The sequence below is a fragment of the Berghia stephanieae genome, chromosome 3, assembly GCF_034508935.2.
Source record: "Berghia stephanieae isolate SIO BIC M18660-M18661 chromosome 3, UCSD_Bste_1.3, whole genome shotgun sequence".
Taxonomy (NCBI): domain Eukaryota; kingdom Metazoa; phylum Mollusca; class Gastropoda; order Nudibranchia; family Aeolidiidae; genus Berghia; species Berghia stephanieae.
Window position 1 is genome coordinate 100182378 of NC_088362.1, and position 10000 is coordinate 100192377.

General features: G+C 35.8%; 1 protein-coding gene across 6 annotated transcripts in view; it reads left to right on the forward strand.

Moving 5' to 3' along the window:
- Positions 1 to 10000, forward strand: part of LOC144968978 (protein yippee-like 1) — a 110526-nt gene that overhangs the window by 28263 nt on the left and 72263 nt on the right. For 3 of the 6 annotated variants that reach the window (XM_078907886.1, XM_078907889.1, XM_078907890.1), the window contains one exon: positions 7246 to 7301. The gene's annotated coding sequence lies outside the window, so the exon portion shown is untranslated. Of the gene's footprint in view, positions 1 to 7081; positions 7138 to 7163; positions 7302 to 10000 lie in introns of all 6 variants that reach the window. The other 3 variants (XM_078907885.1, XM_078907887.1, XM_078907888.1) reach the window with 2 other exon arrangements.

Consider the following 10000-nt stretch of genomic DNA (forward strand, 5'->3'; position numbering starts at 1 on the left):
GAATAAATGCTGTCTTCGTAACCATTAATTTTTTTTTTAATTTATTTTTTTGATTTTTTTGTGTGTTTTAAAAATATTTTTGGGGGTTTTCGTTTTCAATTCAAAATTGTTGAAAGAGTTGAGTTCGGGATGCCGTGTATTTTGCATATCTCTGTCTTGATCAACTTTTTTTTCATCGACTTCACATAGTATTTTGATTTTAAATTCAAACGTGTAAGCACAGTGCTTTCTTTTAGACATCTTTTAGTAAAATGCAAAGCTAAAATAAGATCGAAAAATTCTTGTGCAATAATTGATAATGAATGATGCCCAGCTACTCAGAGGTGAAGTGAAATGGAAATGAAAAGGCGTGTCAATGCTAAGCTGTCTTTTGTTGAAAAGCCATTAGGTTCAAAGGCCTAATTACATAGAGCCTCCCCCCCCCCCCCCCCTCACACTCACATTTAAACAAAGAGGAAATGAAATGGCATGTCAATGGTAAGTTGTATACCACCCCCCACCCCCCCCCCCCCCCCTCCTTATCGTCGTGTTGCAAATCCAGTCAGTTCCAAAGCATCAACACATGAGCGAGAACATCTTGCTTGCGTGATTCTACACCCCAACTCCCCCTCTTTCCTCATTTTTCGCCTGCCAGTCACCCGCTGTCTTCCTTTTCCAGTCTGTGTGATTGTGGTGTTGGCCAAGCCCAAGTGCAGTGATTGAAGTGTTTGCCTCCCCCACCCCACCCATCACCCTCGTCTTATACTTACGCTCTGTTTAATATCGCCGGGCATTATTACGTGTGGCCTCCTTCCCGAATTTTTGAATAAAAATATAGAGAGAAAAAGGGAAGGTGCTCTCAAGTTGTTTCGGTTTAAAGAAAGTCCTGCTTAGAAGTATTTCGGTTCATCGTAAGAATTAGTACAAAGATAATGAAGAAACTAGCACAATTTATTAAATTCTTTGCGGTTTAAGGTATTTTTCGGTTTAGCTTCTTTCGGTTTAAAGTAATTTTACTGTATAATGTAAGCATTTGAGTGTATTCCTCTTTGTTCCCGGATGAGACTTATAGGTGATCTCAAACTAATTAGATTGGTGGTATGCTCTTGGAATCTACATCTGGTCCCTTTTTGTTTCCTTCCCCTATGTCTTACTTTTTCTTGGGTGCTTTATTTGTAATTCTAGAACTTTTTACTATCCCATTTTCATCCTTTTTACTGGCGCTGATATGACCTAAATGTGTTGCAAGCGCCGTAAACCATTAAAAACAAACAAACAAACACACACTATCTTTCCTTCTGTCAGACAAACCTAAATCTATAAAGTGGATCATATCCTTTTCACATCAGCCATCATTCTCTCTTTTCACCTTCAAGTACACACCTTATCACCACCACTATCATCATCATCACTGCCACTACTACTACAACCACCACCATCGCCACACCATCATTTCATGAAGCACCACCATTACTACAACCACCTCCACCACATCATCATCATCATCATCACCATCATTGCCACCACCACTACATCATCGCAACACTATCACCATTAAAACAACAATCACTACCACATCCTTACCACCACTACTACAACCTCCTAAAACACAATAATATCACCACCACCACCTCTGCAACCACCACAACCACATACATTATCATTACTGCCACCACTACAACAGCCGCTATCATATCATTATTACCACCACACCTACCATTCATTTTAATATTTTATTCGTCATAAATTGGTTTTGAAACTTTACTTGATTTGAAACAAGGGGTATTAGGATGATTATATATCTCAGTAGATTATAGTTTGTTTGCAGAAATTCCTGTTTAAGCATTGAAGTTGTTCGGGATTGTTTCTGAAATTTACGTGAGCCAAATTTTAAGTTGGCGTCTCTGGTCAACTTGAAACAAGGGATGTGGGCATTAGTGAATCTGTGAATACCGGAGATGTATGTGGCGACTACCACTACTACTACAACCATCATCACATCATCATCCTTACCACAACTACGACAACCACCACCACATCATTATCCCTACCACTACCATTACGACAACCACCATGTTATAATTACACTTTCAGTTTTTGAAATTCCTCCGAGTTATGTCCGAAATTGCTGGGAGACACATTTTGGATTGCATCACAATAACTTTTAATGAAATTTAAATTTATAGGTTATTTTTGCATGGATGGTTCTTGATCTAGCGCTGAAAAATTTCCTCCTTTTTAGTGACCAGTCATTCTCACCCCTGATATATATACTGTACACTATATACTATATATATATATATATATATATATATATATATATATATATATATATATATATATATATATATATATATATATATTCATTAAGACCACCTGGCATAATGGTAGAATCGATCCATGTTACAACTGTTCCTATTTTAGTTCAGCCATAATGCTGGCTCAAGAATTATATCTTTTCTCGTGTCGTTCGTGAATGGAACATAATTGCATACGTTCTACTATGGATAACCAGGGAGTTAAGAAACTTCGTCGTCGTCGTAACAGCAAAAGGAATTAACGGTAATGATAGAGCTTTGGTTACGCCTAAAATATAAAAAAATTGGAACGAAGTCGTGAATAGTAATAATCGCTTCAAGATAATACAAAACACGTAGTTAACGAGTCGATACTGATAAACGATTCGAAAGTATCGATACCTCTGGGGATACACATTTTAAAGTATAAAATCCTTTCGAGTAAAGCAGCCTTTAGCAGCTGGAGTACATCCCAGTTTCTGTTGTGCGAAGCGAAACGGATGTTAATTTAAATTGTGTTCAGTCACATTGATACATCTGCATAAGGCAATTGTTCAGCTCATATTTATTTGGGGGTCCGGGGCAAGGGGGGAGGAGGGGGGGGGGGAGCAACATACTTTAAACAGAGCCCAAGTTGTTCTACATTATTCCGAATGAGCTTCCAGTAAACTACCTTAGTTTCTAATCCTGTACTCAAATGTTTGTCTTATTTTATGGTATCAGAGGGATTAACTCACTCAACCCTAACACCGACTATATCCGTAGTTTACCCGGGTTACTTTTACCCCAGGTCTATTTATTACATTTTTCTGAAACAAATTATATAAGCGTAGTATCAAAGCTAATGTTTGTTTAGTTTTTGCATGTTAATGGTAGTTGAATAAAACCATCTATGTAAATGAAAATTTTAAATACCCCCCCCCCCCCCATTTTGAAAAGTAGCAAAAATCTCTAGGAGTGAGTGAGTTAACTTAAATTACGAGCGGCTCCCGTTACAAAAAGACAGTGTTTACCGGCTTCTCCTTCATCTTTTTGAAAAGAATTTACTAGTTAAATATGGTAATTCGAATATTTTATCAGCATAGAAAGTACGATTGATGTACAATTTTGATTGTTGGTGACATCTCGAAGGCGGCCGGAAACGGAAACGTCGTTTGGGATTGTATCCTGTTGGACATTTCTTGGTACGATGGATCGGTTTCCTTATTTGGGGCAATGATTGATGGGCGGCGGTGTATCTGATAATTGATTAATTGGTGATGTCACCGGGTTTTTTTTTAAACCTTTATAAATCATAACGAATCGAGTAATTAATGATAATATCTATTATGTTACAGTGAATGACATAATCAGTCGGATGGTGAAAAGGTTTGAACTGAGATATTGCCAGGTTTAGTTAGAAGGTCAGTTTTTAGCATAGATGAGTTCTTGTCATAAATGATTAAATCAACCATTTTTGTACATCTTCGGGAAATATTAAAGCTTAATTTCACTTCTAAATATTTTTTACTGCTAGTCAAGTTGAAAAAGTATGAAATTTGAGAATAGTTGCTGGATACCTTTCCCATACATCCGACCATAACCATGAAAAATCACCCGATTTACTTCAAATAAAGATTGAAATGCTCTGCTGTTGCATATTCTTTCAGAAAATGCAGAAGAAATGGAAATCCAAAATTTTCACCTTCCGACTGATTATGTCATGCACATATAATGTATTTGTCACAGTTCTGTCAGTAAAATGTATCTTCAACATGGCGCAACAGGACGCGGAGGTTCTTTGTTACAGATGTCACGTTATGTTATGGATCGACTTTATACCAATGTATCATTATTATTATACTGTATTACATACTATGTTAATGATCTATTATTGTATATTGTACTCTAGCCAGACTCTGTCCCCGCCGTCTCCATGGGGATATGTACCCCCGGGCAGCCAATTACCAACAACACGTAGGGTTATAAGCAACCTAAACGGCTGTTTAGCTGTCCTGTCCATTTCTTGTTAATGACCCTTGTCCGTCCTTAAATGTCAGGAAGTGGTGTTGGAGTTGAGGGAAAGAGGAGGATGGGGGATTTGTTGTTAGGGCAAAGAAGGAGTAGGGGTTTGGTGGAGGACTTCGATAATTAATGGCATGGAAGCGATAATGACTTGCAGGAACCCTGTAAATCTCAGTCTGTTGAGTGAGGCGTATCGACTTCGGTCTTGAATTTTTCTTATCTTTTCTAATGTTTTTCTCTGTATTGTTTTTTTTTCCCTTCTTCTTATTTTGTTTTAGCTACAAAGGATATGCAAAGAAAAAGAAAAGAGCCTAAAAAAGATATTAAAAATAAAAAATGACTATGTATTGAAATATAATCAAACTTATCTACAACCTTTCTTCTCTCTCTCTCTCTCTCTCTCTCTCTCTCTCTCTCTCTCTCTCTCTCTCTCTCTCTCTCTCTCTCTCTCTCTCTCTCCTTTTCTAATCACCCACGTTTAAAATTGGAGGTGAAATTGTAAACAAAAAAATAAATTATTTTTCGGTGATTGATAGTTACGATTCAGACCTATTTTTCGACTACTCTAATGGACTTAATATTAGTCTTCATTGCAGCAAAGTCGCGAATATTTTAATTACATACTTGTAGAAGAGCATTTCTCTCTCTCTCTCTCTCTCTCTCTCTCTCTCTCTCTCTCTGTGTGTGTGTGTGTGTGTGTGTGTGTCTGTCTCTCTCTCTTTCTCTCTCTATATCTCTCTTTCTTTCTTTCTTTCTTTCTTTCTTTCTTTCTCTCCATCTCTCAGTCTGGCTATCTATCTTTCTATCGATCTATCTATCCATCTGTCTATCCATCTCAATATCCTCCAACATCCCCCTCTGATCTTAGTTTTCTTAACAAAGATAAGCTTCACTTTATATAGACGATCTTTAACGACCCCTTCACTCATTCAACCCTAACACCGACTATATCCGTAGTTTATCCGGGTTACTTTTACCCCATGCCTATTTATTACATTTTTATGATACAAATTATAGGCGTAGTATCAAAGCTCATGTTTTTTGTGTTTTTTTTTGTGTTTTTTTTTTGTATGTTAAATGATAGTTGAATAAAACTGTCTATGTACATGCTCATTTTTAACATATTTTTTTTTCCAATTTTGAAAAGTAGCAAAAGTCTCTAGGATTGAGTGAGTTAAGATTTGAGGGAATCAATCTCTACAGAGTTATTCTTTCACATGCCGGGCCTCAAAAGGAGGCTAATAATGACTACCTCTGTAGTATGACCTTGATGGTTTTGAGGAAGGCCATTGAATGAGAAAAGCTTTGAGATTAGGCATTACACCAATTGCTTCCTCGTTGTGTTGGGCCATCGATTATTCTTTATATTATAGTGATGAAGAAAATAAGTCTTTCCGTGACACAATGACCTCAGGGAACACTTACATTTATCTATTGGAGATCAGCTTATAATACAGTAGTAATATGTTGATAGTGCCTCTTTTCTCAACAAAACGATAGTGCAATTCTGTGGTAAACCGATAAAGCACATTTCTTTTCACTTTTTTGCTAGACATCCTCTACTCCATATTATCGCATTAAAATAACCACGAACGTGTGGCTGTGGTCTTTTGGTACGACACTAGCTTTCGGCTCAGAAGGTCCTGGGTTCGAGCCTCGCTCGGCGCATAGTTAATTCCTTGGAAAAAGGCTCTTTACGTACATTCTCTCACCGTACTCAGATGTAACATGAGTACCTGGCCCGTTAACAGCGTTGTCTCTATCGGAAAAAAATGTACTAACGCCTGAGAGGCGTCATGTCTCGTTATAAATGTCGCTGTTTGTCAAGGACCCTTTGTAAAGCGCTTTGAGCACGTAGAGTGGATATTGCGCTACATAAAAGCTATTTTAGAGTAATACGTCTCAGGTTTGAAACTATTTTTTTTTTACAAGTTGGAGGTCATCGATTCCACCGATTTATGAAGTGAAAGTTTTCCGATCAATATGAAAAAGTCGTTTTGTCGTACGGCAGAGCTGAGCTATAAGTATTATGGTTGTTTTTTCTGTGTAACGGTCGTACTCCTGACAAAACATCTTTTTTTCATTTTGGCCTGAAAACTTTTTCTTCAAATCTCGATCAAATAAGTTCCTCAACTTTTCATAAAATCTCAATTTTGACACTTCAAGAGGTATCGGGTTTGACACTCTTTGACAAGTCAGGGATCTTCTTATTTGATCGATACTGAAACTGAAAGAACTGGTTTCTAGACCAGATTGGAAACAATAATTTTGCTCTATACTCTATCGTTATGCAGCAGTATTATTGCAATTTTGGTTCACTTGGTTAACAAGGGATAAATAGGGTCTTCGGCATGTTCGCTGTGGGTAAGCAGTTATAAATATTTGATACATTTTGTCTAGCAGACTTATTGCATACAACGATTATTATCCCTGACAACTTGTCGGCCAATTCTTGACCACCCCCCCCCCCCCTCCCCATTTCCTCTCCGATTGTAGTTAGTCAAGAGTTGTCACTTTTCCAATTAGATTGATGATTCAACAGTAATATTATGGGGCCATAGTGTCAATCGTCTGTCTGGGTTTTAATGGATTATTGGAGTGGTCAAGGTATCAGTATGAATACTCGCTCAAATTCATTTCTCATGTCGTTTGTTTCTTCTTTTTCTCTCTCCTCATAGGCTTCAATTTAATAATTGCTTTTGTCCACACCTCTCTAAATTATATTGCATTGAAATATTGTTTAAAAAAAAAAAATATATTTTAAATATTTTTTGTTTTGTTTTCGATTTCCTTTCTTCCAGATTAATTTCACTGTATTGCATCGGTCACCAGTTGATCAAGCCAATTTTCATTCAAGGTACGTTTTTACTTCCTTTCTTCCAGATTAATTTCACTGTATTGCATCGGTCACCAGTTGATCAAGCCAATTTTCATTCAAGGTACGTTTTTACTTCCTTTCTTCCAGATTAATTTCACTGTATTGCATCGGTCACCAGTTGATCAAGCCAATTTTCATTCAAGGTACGTTTTTACTTCCTTTCTATTGTTTCTGTAAGATTTAGGTAACCGAATTTTTCTTGGTCAATGAAAAAGTACCATAATGTGGTGGTATTTTCTTCTTATCCAAGAAGTTAACATAAACACAATAAAAGAGACCTGTAAGATTTAGGGAACTTGGTCAATGAAAAAGTACCATAATGTGGTGGTATTTTCTTCTTATCCAAGAAGTTAACATAAACACAATAAAAGAGACCTGTAAGATTTAGGGAACTTGGTCAATGAAAAAGTACCATAATGTGGTGGTATTTTCTTCTTATCCAAGAAGTTAACATAAACACAATAAAAGAGACCTGTAAGATTTAGGGAACTTGGTCAATGAAAAAGTACCATAATGTGGTGGTATTTTCTTCTTATCCAAGAAGTTAACATAAACACAATAAAAGAGACCTGTAAGATTTAGGGAACTTGGTCAATGAAAAAGTACCATAATGTGGTGGTATTTTCTTCTTATCCAAGAAGTTAACATAAACACAATAAAAGAGACCTGTAAGATTTAGGGAACTTGGTCAATGAAAAAGTACCATAATGTGGTGGTATTTTCTTCTTATCCAAGAAGTTAACATAAACACAATAAAAGAGACCTGTAAGATTTAGGGAACTTGGTCAATGAAAAAGTACCATAATGTGGTGGTATTTTCTTCTTATCCAAGAAGTTAACATAAACACAATAAAAGAGACCTGTAAGATTTAGGGAACGGTCAATGAAAAAGTACCATAATGTGGTGGTATTTTCTTCTTATCCAAGAAGTTAACATAAACACAATAAAAGAGACCTGTAAGATTTAGGGAACTTGGTCAATGAAAAAGTACCATAATGTGGTGGTATTTTCTTCTTATCCAAGAAGTTAACATAAACACAATAAAAGAGACCTGTAAGATTTAGGGAACTTGGTCAATGAAAAAGTACCATAATGTGGTGGTATTTTCTTCTTATCCAAGAAGTTAACATAAACACAATAAAAGAGACCTGTAAGATTTAGGGAACTTGGTCAATGAAAAAGTACCATAATGTGGTGGTATTTTCTTCTTATCCAAGAAGTTAACATAAACACAATAAAAGAGACCTGTAAGATTTAGGGAACTTGGTCAATGAAAAAGTACCATAATGTGGTGGTATTTTCTTTTTATCCAAGAAGTTAACATAAACACAATAAAAGAACCTGTAAGATTTAGGGAACTTGGCCAATGAAAAAGTACCATAATGTGGTGGTATTTTCTTCTTATCCAAGAAGTTAACATAAACACAATAAAAGAGACCTGTAAGATTTAGGGAACTTGGCCAATGAAAAAGTACCATAATGTGGTGGTATTTTCTTCTTATCCAAGAAGTTAACATAAACACAATAAAAGAGACCTGTAAGATTTAGGGAACTTGGTCAATGAAAAAGTACCATAATGTGGTGGTATTTTCTTCTTATCCAAGAAGTTAACATAAACACAATAAAAGAGACCTGTAAGATTTAGGGAACTTGGTCAATGAAAAAGTACCATAATGTGGTGGTATTTTCTTCTTATCCAAGAAGTTAACATAAACACAATAAAAGAGACCTGTAAGATTTAGGGAACTTGGTCAATGAAAAAGTACCATAATGTGGTGGTATTTTCTTCTTATCCAAGAAGTTAACATAAACACAATAAAAGAGACCTGTAAGATTTAGGGAACTTGGTCAATGAAAAAGTACCATAATGTGGTGGTATTTTCTTCTTATCCAAGAAGTTAACATAAACACAATAAAAGAGACCTGTAAGATTTAGGGAACTTGGTCAATGAAAAAGTACCATAATGTGGTGGTATTTTCTTCTTATCCAAGAAGTTAACATAAACACAATAAAAGAGACCTGTAAGATTTAGGGAACTTGGTCAATGAAAAAGTACCATAATGTGGTGGTATTTTCTTCTTATCCAAGAAGTTAACATAAACACAATGAAAGAGACCTGTAAGATTTAGGGAACTTGGTCAATGAAAAAGTACCATAATGTGGTGGTATTTTCTTCTTATCCAAGAAGTTAACATAAACACAATAAAAGAGACCTGTAAGATTTAGGGAACTTGGTCAATGAAAAAGTACCATAATGTGGTGGTATTTTCTTCTTATCCAAGAAGTTAACATAAACACAATAAAAGAGACCTGTAAGATTTAGGGAACTTGGTCAATGAAAAAGTACCATAATGTGGTGGTATTTTCTTTTTATCCAAGAATTTAACATAAACACAATGAAAGAGATCTAATTCTGTTTGTTTTGTTTTTGTTAAGTCTGATGCTTGGAACATAGCCGTTGATTTTGTAATTGGGTTTCTCACAAAGTGATGATGACAAAGTGATGACATTTTCGTCATTGGGGAGATTGTGACTGAAATAGATGAAAATTTTAAAAAAATAATTAAAAAATGGAGTTTTTTTTTACAAAGAAAAGAGCTCGCGCTTAGTAATGAAAATAACATTTTAAATAAATGAAGACCAAAAAAAAAAAAAAAAAAAAAAACCCAACGGAAATGACTTGTGGTAATTAAAGAGGTCCGTCTGATGAACCCGTGTACCATGGTCATGGTTTTTCAACCAGTAAACATGATGTGACCTCATGCCATTTCAGTGTTTGTTTTTTCTGGCGTACCCCAGTCCGAAAATACTAACAGCAGACGGAAAGACAACAAGGCGCG